Source organism: Oryctolagus cuniculus, chromosome 4 (genome assembly GCF_051225735.1).
Source record: "Oryctolagus cuniculus isolate XC-2025 breed Fujian yellow rabbit chromosome 4, ASM5122573v1, whole genome shotgun sequence".
NCBI classification, from domain to species: domain Eukaryota; kingdom Metazoa; phylum Chordata; class Mammalia; order Lagomorpha; family Leporidae; genus Oryctolagus; species Oryctolagus cuniculus.
In genome coordinates, this window is record NC_142870.1 from 158,326,440 (window position 1) to 158,345,052 (window position 18,613).

Here is an 18,613-nt window from a genome sequence, read left to right on the forward strand (position 1 = left end):
GAGGAGGAAGTATTTTACACAAAGACATGAGAAGAAAGCTTGGAAATTGAAAATTCATAAGAAATTAAGAAATTGCACTCTAGAGTTAGAAGACATATTTGAGGCAACAACCCAGAATATAGGACAAAAAGTCAGAGAAAAAAATAATAGAAAAAAAATAAATCACAGAAATAAATGGAGGTTCAACATTCAATTAATAGCAGTTCTAAAAGGAGACATGAGATAAAATATGAGGAAGGAAAAATATAAAATAAATATTTTAAGAAAACTCCCTTCTTTGAAGAATATAGGATGCTCTATTAAAAATATCCACTTATTGCCCAATACAGTAGAAACTTGTAAAGAAAATAAATGGGCACAAACCACATTAAAACCTAAAAAACAATGGATATACAATTTTGAAATTCTTCATATTATTTGTATTTGAACCAAAGTATTACAAATGTCCAGATCGTCTAAAGACATCTTCAGACAATCAAAAATCCTTAAGAATTTCCATAACTTCTTAGGAAATAACTTAAAAATTTTTAACAAAATTAAAGATAATTCAAAATGCAAAAAATATATATCTAGAAACAAAGTCTAACACCAAAAGGAAATGAATAGGAAGATGAAAAAAATGAGAGTCCAATTTGATACTGTCTTTCAGGATGGAAAGAAGCCACTAAATTAGAGATGGTTAGAATATTCTGGGAAAGATGACTGTAATAAGATGAAATTATAAGACTACCTGAAGTAGTTGAAAGCATTGAAATGAATTTTACACAAATGAATGTCTGGGACTAAGTACTTCAAAACTAGGAAAGCAGAAAATTAGGCGATATAAGGGGAAATGTTGGACAAGAAATCAAAAGTGTCATCATATATGACATGGCCCAGCTGCATAACATCTTTATAGTCATAAAAATGTAGATTTATTATTGATCTAAGCAAAGTTATCTTGTAGCTCTCTTTGGAATTTCAAGAAACAGGATGTGTACCCATTTGCGAATTACAGCGAGGAAGTGAAAGACAACTAATTCTTCATTTCCTGCAGTGGAGTCAATATGCCTAAACCTACTAAATGAAGAATTGATAAAATAAGTATCTTATTGGAGAGAGGCAGAGACAAATACCAAGTGGGAAAGCTGAGAGAACTGTAAAGTAGGAAACTTGTTAAGGGAGGAACAAAAGGCCATGGCTTCCCTTAATTTTTGTAAACTCTTATGACTTTTTAAACCAAGTGTATGTCTAACTCTAGAATAGAAAAATGCATGAAAATCTAAAATGAGTAAGAACCAAGAGGGTTTACACTGACAAAACTATAGGCACAGTCTCACTCCAGGTAGACAATAGAACAGCTCTGCTAGACAACAGATCAGGAGCACCGGGCAGTATCACAACTACCACGACCAGGAAAACAGTGCAACTCAGGTAGATGTCATGATGCATATTAAGCTGCCATTTGGGATGCCAGCATCCCATGACACAACACTAGTTCGAGTCCCTTCACCTCCACTTCCAATCTAGCATTCCTGCCCATGTGTTCTGGGAGGAAGCAGATGATGGCTCAAGTACTGGGCCCCCGCCACTAGTATGGGAGATCTGGATTGAATTCCAAGCTTCTAGCTTGTCTGGCTCAGTCCTGACTTATATGCATATTGAGGTTGTTAACCATGGGTGGAGCATCTCTCTCTCCTTGCTCTCACTTTTGCTCTGCCTTTCAAATAGTCAAGATTTATAAACATTAAAAATAAAACAGTGCTACTCACAATGTGGTCCACCAGGCTGTGGCATCAGCATCAGTTTAGATCTTCTTGGCCATATATATACATATATATATATATATATATATATATATATATATATATATATTCTTGACCCTCACCCCAGACAATTAAATCAAATCTCTGGTGGTCAGAAGGAACTTGTACTTTAACCAGTTTCTGTACTCCCCAGAGGGTTTGGTACAAGATTAATGTTTAAAAATTACTGCCTGACCACTGGCTCTGAAATTTGGGTTTTGCATCTGAATCCACTGCAAGGCTGTTAAAACACAGAGGACAGCGTTTCTGACTCAGTATACCTAGGACTGAGCCCTAGACTCTACATTCTAACAATTTCCCAGACTATGTTAATGTAGCATACCTGGGGAACACACTCTAGAACAGCAGTATTTCCAATTTTGTCTTAAGACCCCTTTATGTTCTTTTTTATCTTTTTTTATTATTATTTAATAAATGTGAACTTACAAAGTGCAACTTTTGCATTGTTGTGGCTGCCCCCCCAACCTCCCTCCCTCCCGCAGCCCTCCCCTCTCTCACTCCCTCTCCCATCCCACCCTTCATTGAGTTTCATTTTCAATTACCTTCATATACAGAAGATCAACTTAGTATACACTAAGCAAGGATTTCAACAGGCTGCACTCACACAACCGCACAAGGTATAGGGTATTGTTCAACTAGTAGTGTTGTTTTTAAGATTCATAGTAGAACACATTAAGGACAGAGATCCTACTGTTGAACGCTGTAATCAATACACAATCATTCTTAGGCGTTTAAAAATTAACAGAAAAGTGATCTCTGTTAAACATAGGAGTAGGAATAAGAGAGGGAGGAGATATATAGCTTGGCACAGGCTCACTCGGACTTACCTCCAATGGTGGAACTAGAAATGTGCCAGGGGATTTCAACTCAGTCTTATCAAGGAGGCATGTACCAATGTCAGCGCATTTGGGAAAGTGATAAGTATAAGTACACAACTGATCAAAAAAGATAGGGTAAGTGTCGAAGAGATTTTACAAACAAGACCAGTGTAGCAAATAATGAAGGATAGAATTAAAAGGGAGAGAATGATCCTGTGGGGGAAGCAGGACACACAGCAGACTCATAGAATGGCAAACGCCCAAAACAGCACTCCGGCCTCAGAATCAACCCTTGGGGCATTCAGATCTGGCTAAAAGGCCAGATGAGAGTCTCACAGGCATGGAAAGCCACGACACGGTGGCAAAAACAATCTAAATGAAAGATCCTGGTGAACAAGAAGACCCCAGGGGAAGGAACAGGGCTTCAAGGAGGGAGGCGCCTTTCTCCAAAGGGAGGAAGGAACCTCCGCTAGGATACGACCTTGACTAAACAAGTTCAGAGTCGGTGAACTCAAGGGGCTTCCATAGCCTAGACAGCTCATGGCAAGAGCCTCGGGTGATTGCTGATGCCATAAATAAGAGTGCCAATTGTTAAATCTACAACAGGAGTCACTGGGTACAGGCTCCCCTTTATGTTCTTAAAATGTGCCAAGAGCTCCAAAGAATATCTTTATGTGACTTATATCTACTGTTATTTATTGAATTGAAATTGAAACAAACTTTTGAAAATATATACTATTTCCCTTAAATAATAATAATGAACTCATTCATACTAACAGTTTTTGGGAAAAAAATCCATTTTCTAAAACAAATTTAGTGAAAAGAAAGATATTATTTTACATTTTCACCAAATCTCTTTAAATTTTTTGCTTCATTAAGGACAATTGGATTCTCTGGTGACTGCAGCATCCAATCTGTTGAGTATCCCATGCCATGCAGTCTCTAGAAAATTTCACTGCATATGAGTGATAAAATGAATATGAAAGAGCCAAATAATGTGCTAGTGGTGTTATGAACTTTGCTCTGATGCTATAGACCCCAAGATAGGATTCTAGGGACCCACAGGAGTTCATGCACAACACACTGGGCACTGCTGTTCTAAATCACCCCTACCTTTATTTTAAGAATTTTTTTAATTTGAGAGGGGGATGGAAGGAAGGGAGGATGAAGAGAGAGAGACAAGGGAGAGGAGGAGAAGGAGGAGGAGGAGGAAAGGAGAAGAAGGAAAGAAAGAACTTCTATCCACTTGTTTACTCCTCAAGTGCCCACAATGGCTGCAACTGGGCTAGTACATGAGCCAGGAGCTAGCAACTCAAATCAGATCTCCCACATGGGTGACAAGAACCCAAATACTTGAGCCATCACCCACTGCTTCCCAGGGAAGGCTCTGACAGGACATTGGTGTCGGGTGCTAATGCTAGGAATGAAACCCAGGCACGCCAGTGTGGAAAGTGGCCATCCTAATCCTGCTACATCTTCTGTCACTCATGTTTGAATTGAATTCCAGGCTGATGTACTTGTGTGGCTGAGCTTTAGAAACAAGAGGTCAGAAAGGCAGGCAGATAGTAGGAGACAGAGCTCTGCTTCCCTCCATAGTTCACAGAATTGCAGTTTTTCTAAGCAGAGGAAGAGATTTCAGATACTGGCCAGCAAAGGGCAAAAAAAAAAAAAAATCATTCCAGTGTTGAAGTCTCATCAGAATTCATTCTGACAACGAAACACGTGTGGCATTGCAAGAGTCCATGCAGAAGAGGAATCCCTTACATGAGAGGGAACACAGAGGGAGATACAGCAGGTGAGTACTAGACTCCTGATGTGGCATAGAATGAGAGATGTTCAAACCAGCCCATTAAAGCAATACCCACTGCTCTCAGAATAGCTGGTGGGTGAAAACATACAGCATGAATCCTAATCCTAATCTAGTAAGATATTAGACTCTTCATTGACAAGGAGAAATGTTTTCCTCCCTAAACATGAAAATGGAAATTATGTTTTCTAACCAGGGAAAGAAAATTCACTGATCACAAGCTTTCTGCCTCACAATCTATTTATAACTATTATTTCATTTTTTTCTTCTTTGAAAATTATCCGGAGAAATATTTCATATGCATTTTTATCATAGCCTGTAGTTTAAAGTAGTTTAGAGTCTATTTTTAAAATGGTTCATCAGGCTTTTTGTGTGAGGCAGTTTGTTTTTTCTAACAACTATTTCTTTCCTGACATGGCAGGGTTTGGTCACTTAATACTCTTTATACACTTCATGTTAGTTCTGTAGTTAGAAGCTATCTTCAGTCACAATTGACAAAGTGCCTGCAATTTAACAGCATCTTAAATACTGGCGATGCTGTTCTAATGGAGTTGTTGTTATTCTGGGCATCAGGCAAGAGGGAAGAGTCTTGTTCACAGAGCCACAGGAGTGAAGGATTCTCCTTCAGGTGCATGGAGGTCGGCCTCGGGAAGAATGCAAACTAGTAAGAGCTTAATTTATGAGCTCAGAACGTACAAAGCAAGAGAAGGAATGGACCTAACAATGGACTGTAACCAGCAGTTCCATCAGCTGGCAACAGTGAGCAAAAGAGATGGAGGAAAACAAAAATACTTTGAAAAGAAATAAGGTGGCACTTCACTGGGGTAAGAATAGCTGATTGTAGCTGTCCCATTGTTAGACCCTCGGAGAGAGGATGCTAACACGTCGAGAGGCACACCCCAAAGACTCAGAGTCCAGACCAGCTGATGCAAAAGCAAGAGGATTTATTTGGCGTCTGAGCAGACCGGCCTCCTGAACTCGGGAGTCCAGAGAGCGCCCCCAGCACAAAGCCACACGGTTTATATACACGCAGAGACCAATCAAAAGCACTATAGAGTCCATGCACACAGCAGTCCAATCCGTGAGCTGATCATGTGAAGGGCATGCGTCTTCTATCCAATCAGCTACGGGATCACACGGGAGGCATGCACCTCGTCGCCATTTTGTTGTTTACTTCTTTAGCAGTTCCTTTCCCTGTCAGCGTCATCTTGTTCACCCTGAGGGGGACGAGGTCTTGCTCCCTTTGATCCCCTGGTGGGAGAGCGGCGTCCCGCTTCCCACACTGTTATTTGAGTATTAGGAGGCATACAAACTGGGTTAGGTCTTAGCACAGTCAGGCACAAGTGTCGCAGCTAGCTAAGCATAGGGTCCCTTATTTTTATAACTGCACCTAATTTTAGCTTTGGGGGAAAAAGTTTAGGGCTATAATTTTTAAACTTTAATTTTATTTGGGGCAAAGGTGACTTCTTGTTTTTAATAGTGTTAGCTTAAGTCACTCCATCTTGGTTTGATTTTTAAGGTTCTTCACCATTTCACATTAAATGCAAAATAAACAGTATTATGCGTTGAGCAGCGTATTCATTTGGATAATTGTGTAGACATTAAACAGTGAATAATATGTCTACTTTAGATTAAAAAACAATTACTTAACACAGTGTTAGAAATTACAATAATACAATGGTAAAATACTGAAATGGGCCATTGCTCTTCAGTGAAGATGATGTTTTCTACACTTCGTTTCTCTAATCTCTCAGTTTAAATCTCTGCTCTCTGCACGTGAACTTTGATCAAAGAAGGCAGGTGTTTGGCTCCCAACCATTAATGACTCAGGAAATATCTTACACGCAAATTCTTTTTAAAAATTTTTGGCTGGTGCTGCGGCCCATTTAGCTAATCCTCCACCTGCAGCGCCGGCACCCTGGGTTCTAGTCCCAGTTGGGGCACTGGATTCTGTCCTGGTTACTCCTCTTCCAGTCCAGCTCTCTGCTGTGTCCCGGGAGTGCGGTGGAGGATGGCTCAAGTGCTTGGGCCCTGCACCTGCATGAGAGACCAAGAGGAAGCACCTGGCTTCTGGCTTTGGATCGGCCCAGCGCGCCGGCCGTAGCAGCCATTTTGGGGGTGAACCAACGGAAAAGGAAGACCTTTCTCTCTGTCTCTCTCTAATTCTGCCTGCCAAAAAAAATTTTTTTATTTATTTGAAAGGCGACAGAAAGTGACATACACAGAGTGATATTCTATCTGCTGGTTCACTCCTCAGATGCCCTCAACATCCAGTCTGTGCCAGGCTAAAGCCAGGAGCCAGGAACCCAGTGCATTCTCTCATGTGGGTGGCAAAGACCCAAGGATCTGGTCATCATCGGATGCCTCCCAGGGTTCACAATAGCAGGAACTAGAATTGACAGCAGAGTCAGGACTTGAACCCTGACTCTCCAATATGGGGTCTGGGAATCTTAACTGCTGGGCCAAACTCTAGTCTTAGGAATTAGTAATTAACATTTCCCTTTTAAAGATGGATTTCACCAATTAGCACACATTCATGTCTATCTGGACACTTCCCAGAAGCCAGTACAAGGCCGGCTGAAACTCCTCTATTTGAACTTAACACTATTCTGGATTTGTTCAGCTTGAGTTAAATATCTTTTACCCTTTACTTCTGTCATTTAAGCCTTAACTGTGGTTTCAAAGACCCTTAACAAGAAAGAGTCAAAAACTTCCCATCTCTCTTCTACTGCAGACTTGCAGTCACGCTGATCTTTCTTATTTTAAAGGCCAAATTAGAATGTGTTGTGGAGAAAGGGCCATTTGCCCATCTGCACGTCCTTCTCAGGAGCCTTAAGGATAAACAGATGAAAAACAAACGAGAGCAAACACACTGAGCTCCAGGAACAAGACTCTGGTGATCTTTCGGGTAGGGGAGTCTCAACACTGCTCTGCTGACTCATTTCAGGAGCGCCCATTATTTGAATCAACCACATTAAAATTGATGACTGATATTGTTCAGTTTGTTATTTTTCTTAAACACAGTTTAATAGGGCATGATAAGAGTCTGGAGTATTGCGTGAATTTTTCCAACACATGAATATAAGGCAGCTTCTCCCCACTGAATTACAGATGATTTCTGGAAAGCAGGATACTACTTACTTGGGGGGAGCATTGTGATGCAGCAGGTCATCTGCAGCCTGTAATGCTGACATCCTAGAAGCAGCAGTTTGAGTCCTGGCTACTCTGATTCAGATCAAGCTCCCCGCTACTATGCCTAGGAAGGTAGTGGAAGATGGTCCAAATGCTTGGGCCCCTGCCGCCCACAAAGGAAGACCTAAATGGAGTTTCAGGCACCAGCCTTAGGCCTGACCCAGCCTGGTCTTTGCAACCATTTAGGCAGTGAACCAGTGGATGGAAGGTCTCTTTCTCTCTCTCCTTTCCTCCGCTCTGTAACAGTTTCTTTCTTTCTTTCTTTCTTTCTTTCTTTCTTTCTTTCTTTCTTTCTTTCGTTCTTTGACAGGCAGAGAGTTAGACAATGAGAGAGAGAGAGAGACAGAGAGAAAGGTCTTCCTTCCGTTGTTTCACCCCTCAAATGGCCACTACAGCAGGCGCGCTGCACTGATCCGAAGCCAGGAGCCAGGTGCTTCCTCCTGGTCTCCCATGCGGGTGCAGGACTCAAGCACTTGGGCCATCCTCCACTGCCTTCCCGGGCCACAGCAGAGAGCTGGATTGGAAGAGGAGCAACCAGGACAGAATCCAGTGCTCCAAGAGGGACTAGAACACAGGGTGCCGGTGCCGCAGGCGGAGCATTAGCCTAGTGAGCCGCGGCGCCAGCCAGTGTCTTTCAATTAAATAAATAAATCTTTGGAAAAAGAAAAGAACTACTTATTTCAATATCATTCTCACCTTCAGATTCCATCTGAAGTAAGTGTCCTGGTTGCCAAGTGTCTTAGAATCTTTGTCCCAAATCATATACAAATGATTGCTAGTCAGTTGCTCCTGCTGAATCTGACATTATGAACAATTCCCATCGACAGGTGAGTTAGAGTGAGTCAGTGTGTGAATGACTTTCATCAAGAAAATGGAGTTTCTAGCAGATGCATGGGTTCCACTTATAAGCAAAACATAAAAAATTCCATTTAATGATAGGTCTTGCACTGAGAGAGAAAAAAAATCCTGACTCTAAAATATTCATAAGTATTAAAATCTGTTCTGTTAAAATAAGAAAAGAATTATAGCCTAGACAGATCTTGCATGAAACTACTTTGAAAGGTCAGTATCTCCTATTTTTCCCTGATGAGTCACATGTACTTAATCAAAGTAAAAAGACCACGTTATAGGTCATTTACAACTCATAAAGTAAACATGCTTATCATTTGTTACAGATAAATGTTTTATAGAAATTGGGAACACAGATTACACCCAAGCAATTATATTTTTGTCTAAATTCCTACAGAATAATCCTAAAGAGAAAAGTGCCGGAAACTTTCTCACTTCTGAACTAACAATTATTTTCCATTAGTTTGTGAGAGATACAGACAACCCAGCGTGCTGGTTCCAACAAATAGAACTAGGAATTGACTTTCTAAAGGGAAAGTAACAAAATTCAGGAACAAAATTTCAGGCCTAGTGAAGAAGTTCTTCCCCCTCCCTTCCTCCCTTCCTCCCTTCCTTCCTCCTCCTCCTCCTCTTCCTCCCCCCCCCCCCCCCCCCCCGTCATCTCTGACTGTCAATAAGCCTTGGGTGTCTTAAGCCTGGCTAAAATGAACATGTCAGTTTTCATTGCAAATCACTAAAAGCTAAAATGGGATTTTGAAAAGATGTGCTACTTGTTTCACTAATAGTAACATCAAATTCTTTTCTCTTGGTTTGTTTTATAGACACATCCTTCTCTGTTCCACATTCTTTATGTGATCACTGCCCTGTTACTGCAAATTATATAAATATAAGACATACAAAAAAACTTTTCTGCCTTAAATAACAAGAAATCTCCCTCCCCCAAAAAATGAAAAAAAAAAAAAAAACAGAAATAGGGAAAAGAAAAAGAGAGGGAAGAGAGGGACAGAGGAATCTAAACCAATCCATATTTGGAAACAAGAATATCAGGTAAAACTTAACTCTCAAAAAACTAATATGTTGTTAATTCAATTTGTTAGTTTATTTACAACCAGTTTCATTACTTATAATGCATGATTCAGAAGCCAGAATAACATTAAAGCACAGGGCTTTATGATTTTGCATAATCTGCTATCAAGGAAAATCAGTGTACTGAAGTACTTAACAACCTGGTAAAAATTAGCTTGTCTTACGAAAGGTGCATTTGCTGTGGTTATTGTGATTGTTTGTGGCTTTTTCCCCCTCATCAGCATTTGTCTGCTGCTTGCAAGAGCCGATTAATATACGACATTTCCCTTTCACAGGAACAACCATCAGACTGTCACTTTTGCCTCCAGGTAGACAAGCACAGTTTGAAGCAATTATTCTTTATAATTTCCACACCAACCTCTGATTGATGGAATGCCAAAGTTATAAAATGCTGTCAGTTAAACAAAAACTTGGTCCAGGTGTTTTGTAACTTTTATGATCGTGGCTTTCAAGGGCAAAGCAATAACTTTGCAAGTAACTTTCACCACAAAGAGAAAAGCAGCGATGTCTCAATAGAGTCACAAAGCAACAGCCTCCTAACCCCAGCTAGCAACGCAGAATCTCAGGCTGAACCTAGATCTTCTGAATTGAAATTGGCACTTTATTATTTTTATTTTTTAAAGGAGTATTTATTTGAGTGGCAGAGTTAGGAGACAGAGAGAGGGAGACACAGAAAGCGAGGTCTTCCATCCACTGGTTCACTCCCCAGATGACCACAACAGCCGGAGCTTCCTCCAGGTCTCCCACATGGGTGCAAGGATCCAAGTACTTGGGACATCTTCCACTACCTTCCCAGGCCATGAGCAGACAGCTAGATTGGAACAGGAGCTGCAAGGACAGGAACCAGCACTCATATGGGTTGTGGTGCCACAGGTGGAGGCTTAATCTGCTATGCCACAGTGCCAGCCCCCAACTGGCATTTTAGCAATTGCTACAGAGATTATGATGCGCTTAATGTTTGAGAAGTTGCCATAGAGGTTGCCTCCAAGTGTTCTGTATGTTCCAGTGGCTAAATGTCTTCCAGTGGACTGTCACCACAGCCCTTACTATGGTGAATACTAGGTTGTTTAACTATGTCACTCGTACCAAAGGATTAATCTCTCTCAGTCATAATCCAATAACAAAAATGACATCCAAATATTAGCAACTCATAGAGCCACTTGCCAATTAATTCCCCTGCCTTATTTCATTTCCTTTTCTTTTTTTATAGGTCTCAAATCAGTTGACTTTATTTTTTCAGTGTTAATATATGACTTATTTGATCAGCCTTCAGTGCTAGTTGCTGTAGGAGCGACATGGATTTATTTGTTTATTTTTTAATTTATTTTAGTGTCTTCTCCAGATTTATTAAGTTATAAATGTCAAATAAAAAGTATATATTGCAGTTGAATCATGTGATATCTTCGTATATACATATATACACTGTGATGTGACTGCCACAATCAATCTAATCTACATATTTATCACTTCATATAGTTAGCTTTTTGTGTATGTGACAGGAACACTTATGATGGACTTTCTTAGCAAGTTCCCAAATACAAAATACGTGGATGCTAGCTAGAGATACTATGTTGTACATTAGATCTCAAGAACTTACTCATAAGGGAAATTTTGTGACATTTGACCCAAATCCTCCCATTTTTCTCAGAAACTATCATTTTACTCTAGTTCTATGAGTTAGACTTATTTTTATTCCACATATAAGTGAGATCACGTAGTATGGGAAAAAAATTCTAAAATGTATATGAAATCATGAAAGACCCGAAAGAGCCAAAGCAATGTTGAGCCAGAAAACAAAGCTGGAGCCATCACACTGATTTCCACATATATCATCAAGCTATAATAATCAAAATAGTATGGTATTAGCATAAAAACAGATGAATAAATCATGAATCCTAAGAAGATAGCGAGCTCAGAAATAAAATAAACCCATCTGTATACAGTGACCTTTGAAAGAGGCACCAGGAATACATATTGGAGATAGGATAGCTTCTTCAATAAATGATGCCGGGAAAACTAGGTAACCACATGCAGAAGAAAGAACTTGGACCTCTACCATTCACCATACATGAAAATCAACTCAAAAGAGATAAAAAAAAATTACACATAAGATATGACATGACAAACATCCTAGAAGAAAATATAGCGGGAGGGCTCCACTGGTTTTGACAATACTCATGACTAAGTGCAAAAGCACAAAAACACACAAGCAGCACTACATTAAAGCAAAAAGTTTCTGCACAGCAAAAGGAAATAATCAAAATGAAAAAGCAACCTACGTAATGGGAGAAAATTTGTACTTGAACACCACTCAATCAGATAAGGGGCTAATATCTAAAATACAGAAGGAAATCATATAACTCAACAGCAATAAATAATCATAAGATATAGCGCAAAAAGGACATGAATAGATATTTTCTGAAGGAGACATACAAGTGGCCAATGAGCATATAAAAATTGCTCAACATCACTAATAATCAGGAAAAAGCAAATTTAAACCACAATGAGCATCATTTCAGTGCCGGCACTGTGGTGCAGCAGTCAAGCCAATGCCTGTGAAACTGGCATCCCATATGGATACCAGTTCGAGTCTTGGTTGTTCTGCCTCTGATCCAGCTCATTCTAGAGCTCCTGGGAAAATAGCAGAGGGTGACTCAAGTACTCCCAGATCTGAGACCTGGATCGAGTTCCTGGCTCCTGGTTGTGGCGTGGAGCAGTCCCAGAGGTTGCAGTCATTAGGGAAGTCAACCAGCAGATGGAAGATCTGTGTGTGTGTGTGTAACTCTGTCTTTCAAATAAATAAATAAATATATCTTCAAAAGACAAGCATCACTTCACACTAGCTAGCCTGGCTATTAAAGTAGAATGAAATGATTTTAAACAGTGTTGGCAAGAATATACAGAAAAGGAACCCTTGTACACTACTGTTAGGGATGTAAATTACTAGAGTGATTAAGGAAAACATTATGGAGATTCCTTAAGAAACCAAAAATAGAACTACCGTAAGCTACAGCAATCCTATTTCTGGGTACGTACCCCAAGTAATTGAAATCAGTGTCTTTAATGGATCACCTGCACTCCAATGTTCCTCCCAGCACTATGCCAGGATATGGGAAAAAATTAAGTGTGCATCAACAGATGGCTAGATAAATATTCTATGCAACAGAATATTAGTCATCCCTAAAAAAGAAAATTCTGCCATTTGTAACAATGTGGCTAATCCTGTAGGATATTATGCTAGGTAAAATGGGCTAGATTCACCCTGACTTTGATTTTAAAGTTCTTTGATATAATTTGTAAGGACAAAGCTTCCACGTGTGGCAAATCTCATGCGTAAGCATATGTTGCTGAAAATAATTAGCTGAGCCTCAAAGTTAATTAAACATATTATTATTATCACTACCTAATTAGGTGTGCATTTACAGGAGGTGTCTGCAAACTTTTATAAAGGACCAGACAGTAATTAATCTCAGCTTTGTGGACTAAGAAGCAAAATCACTTACTTCATACTCAAATTTCGCGTTCCTTGTCTTCAGAATACAGACACCATTCTTAGCGCTTGGGAATACAAAGAGTCAGTGGGCAGGACTTGGCTCAGAGGCTGCAGTGTTCTGATTCCTGATTTAGGTCAACAATCTAAACAGTCTTGAAGAGCTAGGATCTGAAGGCTGAGAGATACCCTCTAGAACAAAATTCAGGACCATCTCAGTTATTCTGTGGAGATAACATTCTAGGTGTCATTGTTGCCCCAATGTCAGACAAAGAATATGTCTGATTTGGCCAAGAGGCAACATGATGTATTTCAATGGTTACGATCTCTGAATTTCAATGTATTGGGGGGGGGGGGTAGTGCAGTGGCTCACTTGGTTAATCCTCCACCTGCGGTGCCGGCATCCCATATGGGCACTGGGTTCTAGTCCCAGTTGCTCCTCTTCCAGTCCAGCTCTCTGCTGTGGCCCAGGAAGGCAGTGGAGGATGGCCCAAGTCCTTGGGCCCTGCACCCCATGGGAGACCAGGATAAGTACCTGGCTCCTGGCTTTGGATCGGTGCAGTGTCGGCAATAGCAGCCATTTTGGGCTTGAACCAACGGAAGGAAGACCTTTCTCTCTCTCTGTCTCTCTCTCTCACTGTCTATAATTCTACCTGTCAAATAAATAATATTAAAAAAATTTTAAAAATAATAAAAAAGAAAAATGAGCGGGTACTTTCTTTAAAATCTAAGGACATTAGTTTCATCAAATAAAAGAAAATGCTTCCCCTAAATAGAAAGAAATTTACTAGGCTCCACAGGATGCCATAATAAGGATGGTTGGTTATAAGCCACTTGGCATACTGAATAAAAAAAAATAAAGATCAATAATGTCAGTTCTGTATACCTCAGATGAGGAATTTATAATTTTCTCTGCAACTTAATTAGCAGCAAATTCCACATATGTTATGGTCAAGCTTGTGGGGAATGTTTTATGGTTGTCTTTTACCTTTAATAGTTAGTGCCAGGGCTATGGCAAACATCCTTGGCAAACACTGCTAAGTCATCACAATGCATTCTCTCTGAGCCCAAACAGACTACAAATCCACTGATCTGACGTCCAGTTCTTGAGCTCTAGACACACTATGCCAAAGCTTATGCTTAGTTTTAAAAGGCAGGTGAACTGCAGGCATGAAGAAATGCAAATTTAACTGTTGTATCAGTGCTCCTATCCACTGTGTCAGTGACCAAGACAAGATCCCAGAGACGACTACCAATACTGTGTATCTCAACAATCCAGTGAGCTGTGCCCCAGCTTCCTAGGGCTTCCTGCCGTGGGTTACCAGAGTCAAGAGATACCTGACGATTACTGTATGTTCCTTCTGGACTGCACTTTTCAGTGTCCATTGGGCAGCAATACATGGCACCGATTCTCATCATACACAGTATTATATACAAAAGCCTATTCCTCACAAAGACTCTTTAGAATCTGTTTAGATGTCTGTGTTAGCTGTCATTTTGTGGAACAGGACATTAATTTTTTCTTTTTCTCAGGCAATATATTACTTATTCTACTTAGACAAAAAGGTTTTAAAGGAAACTTTAAAAGGTAAATTTCATGAATTTTGGTGAATTTTGTCATTGCCTAATTTTGTCAGCCATTCTTCCCCTAGCCGTTAGCCTAGCTCAGTGCTTGTTGATACCTGGTTCCTAAACCTGTGGGGCCCACACATTGTAAGCGCAGCTGGTTCTGGACATGTCTTCTGGCTTCAAGTGTCATCCTTCAGGACATTGTTCCTAATGTTCTCTCAGCAGTCCCATATACCAGTGTCCCAAATCTAAGCTAAGAAGTAACCTCCTGGTTTAAAATTACTGAAAAGTGATCCCTGTTAAATATAAGAGTGGGAATAAGAGAGGGACGAGATATACAGTTTGGCACATGCTCACTCAGACTTACCCCTAATGGTAGAACTAGAAATGTGCCAAGGGATTCCAATTCAATCCCAACAAGGTGGCATGTACCAATGCCATCTTACTAATCAAAGTGATCAATTTAAGTTCAAAATTGAACATAATGATAGGATTAAGTGTCAAAGGGATCACATAAACAAGACTAGTGTATTCTAATACTAACTGATAGAATTGAAAAGGAGAGAAGGATCCAACATGGGAAGCAGGATACACAGCAGACTCATAGAATGGCAGATGCCCTAAACAGCACTGTGAGTGAGATCCCAGCAGAAAGAACGGGCCATCAAAGAAGGAGGTACCTTTCTCTGAAGGGAGGAGAGAACTTCCACTTTGACTATGACCTTGTCTAAATAAGATCAAAGTTTGTGAACTCAAGAGGCTTCCATAGCCTTGGCAGCTCATGAGCCTAGAGTGATTACTGATGTCATAAACAAGAGTGTCAATTGTTAAATCAACAACGGGAGTCACTGTGTACCTGCTCCCCATGTAGACTCTGTCCTTAATGTGTTGTACTATGGGCCGGCACCACAGCTCACTAGGGACTAAGCCATTTATCAGAAGGAAAGGCAGGGAAAATGATGGGGTAACAGATCACTGATGGCTGTGGACCATCCAAAGGATGGATTGAGAAGACGGAGCAAACTGACATTCCTCAAATCTCCTTTCCTGAGAGAGAGAGAGAGAGTTGTAATTAAAAATCTAAGTTACATAAATATAAGTGGAAATGTTCTTCTCTCACATTGTAGAAGGATGCCATCCCAGCCATCTTAATCACTAGTAACATGCAGCTTATCCATTTATAATATGTACCCAGATTTTGAAGATTGTTTCCTGGGCAGAGGCCTCAAGGTTCTTTATATTTTTGTTCTCATTTGTAAACCTAAAAACCAGGGATCAACCGGTGATTCTGACATGTCACAAAGGAAGTGTTCTCTCAACTGAATTTATTGATGTTACAAGCTTCACAAATGTTTACAAAGCTTCACTGTGTGCCATATACTGTTCTAGACATTTGGTATGTGCAATGGGTGAAACAAAGATTCTGCTTGCATGCAGTTTACATTCTAGTCAGGGAAAGGGAGATTTAAGAGTAGCAAACTCAAAACAATATAAATGATACATTAATAAATAATGCATTTTAGAAGAAAAACAAAACTGAGAAAGGGAACTGGAAGAACAAAGGGTGAGGAAGAGGCTTAGACAAGATCTGTTACAGGTGATGGCTGTGGGGAGCAACTCGGACTAGACTAAGTTACTGGAATTAAGACTTATTCTATGCATCTGCTCTCCCACAATATGGCACTGGGAGAGGAGGCAACAGCTTCTACCCAGCTGCCTCTCACCAACTTGACAAGCGGCAGGAGCTGCTCCTGATTGGAGGAGAGCAGCGTACTCGGCGTGTGGGCAGCCGAGTTGGGATTGGCGGAAGAGGACTATAAAGGAGGAGAGAGACAACATGCACCAGGAACATCTAAGGGGAACATCTATCTGAAGGAACACCTGAGCAGCCCCCGAGAGAGCCGGCCGGCGGTATGCCGCTCCCCCGCGGAAGTGGGGAAAGTGGCAGGGGGAACCGCCCTTCCACGGAGGTGGAAGGGTCGGTAGCCAACCCGGGAAGAACCAGCAGCAAACCCGGGAAGGGCCGAGCAGACAAAAGAACAGCGCAGGGTCCTGTGTCGTTCCCCCACGAAGAGGGGGAGCGACAATGGCAACTAACCTTTTCTTTAGGATTTATTTTTTTATTTGAAAGGCAGAGTTACAAAGTGGGGGGGGGGGCTCAGTGAGGGAGGGAAGAGGGAGGAGAGAGAGAGAGAGAGAGAGAGAAAGAATCTTCCATCCACTGGTTCATTACCCAAATGGCTGCAATGACTGGGGCTGAGCCAGGCTGAAGTCAACAGCCAGGAACTTCTCCCAGGTCTCCCATGTCGCCACATGGATGCAGGGGCCCATGCACTTGAGTCATCTTCCACTATTTTTCCAGGTGCATTAGCAGGGAACTGGATTATAAGTGGAGCAACTGAGACTTGAAGTGGCATCCATATGGGATGACAGTGTCACAGGTAGAGGCTTAAACTGCTATACCACAATGCCAGTCCCTACCTTTTGTTTTAACTCACAGAACCATGCAGCTCTTATTTGTATCCTCTTTGTATTTCTTTTTTCCCCTCAGATTTTACTGAGGTCATGTAGCACAGTAGTACACACAGGAATTTCGAGTTGTACCTACAACCCAATGCATAGACACCAATTTATCAGCTGTGTACTTTTTGGTTTTGTATTTCAGTCTTAACACTTTTGCTTCCATCAGTCTTTCATGGATTTTGGAAAGAGCAAAGGAAATTATTTTACATGGTGTCTACAATAATATATCTATATCTACCTAGATATAGATACTAAGAACTAAATGCAAGGTAAACAGTATTACTTTAAGCATAAAAGGCCATTACTTTATTGTAATTACTTACCCACATGCCTTTAGCAGATCTGCAGAGTTCATGAGCATAGTTCCAGTGCCAGGAGCTACTGCATCAACAACTAGCAGTAGGAATCCCAAATTGATAAGAAAGAGAAAACATCTGTCCAGATCAGGGCTTCAGACTTCCTAATCATTAAAATAAGAACTTTCTAATAAATATTTAACAAACTGACAAGTTGAGGTATTAAAACTCTGTGGTGCAAAGTGGGTGCTCCATAAATGTCCCCTGAAATGAGTCAGGAAGAGATGGTGACAATCACGGGTTTGACTGGAGAGCATTTTCCTGATAAAGAGCTGGAGCTTGTTCTCTGTGAAAAAAAGAGGGCTAGACACTGAGAGTGTCTTCATCCTTTCTGGGAGCACGGTGATTCTTCAGAGGGGCCTCTAAGACAAGAGTCTCTAAGATAAGACTTTAAAAGGGGCCCCTTTGCTACACTGCGTGGATATAAAGTTGCCCTGAAAGTGTCCACAAAGAGTAAAGGAATAGGATGACGCATGGCCCTACCCAAAGCTATTTTTCCCTAAACCAAGGGTAGGTGCCAGGGTAACATGGAGAGCTTGCCTGCCAAGTGAGATTTTCAGAGTACAGGGTTTGCATAAATGCCAGATTTTATTTCTTTTCTTAAAGATTTCTTTATTTGAGATGCAGAATTAGAGAGAGACAGAGAGAGGTCTTCTATCCACTAGTTTACAAAACAAATGGCTGCAGTGGATGGAGCTGATCCAATCCAAAGCCAGGAGCCTTGAGCTTCTACCAGGTCTCCAATGTGAGTGCAGGGGCCCAAGCACTTGCACCATCTTCTACTGCTTTCCCAGGCCATAAGCAGAGAGCTGGATTGGGAAAAAGAGCAGCCAGGACACTAACTGGCACCATATGGGATGCTGGCACCACAGGCGGAGGCTGAACCTACTGCACCACAGAGCCAGCCCCCTTTTTTTTATAATATATTTAAATCAAGTGCAATTCCATGGATAATGAAATATAGCTTCTTGTATAATTACCGTCTTCAACTTCCGCTGTTCAATTGGCCCAGAGCTGCCTTTTTCTTTGCAGGTTCATTGCTGCCTGGTGATTAGAGAAGTCTGTGAAAATCTCCAGATGGGCTTCCAAAGCCCTCACAGTTGCAACTGCTAAGATGG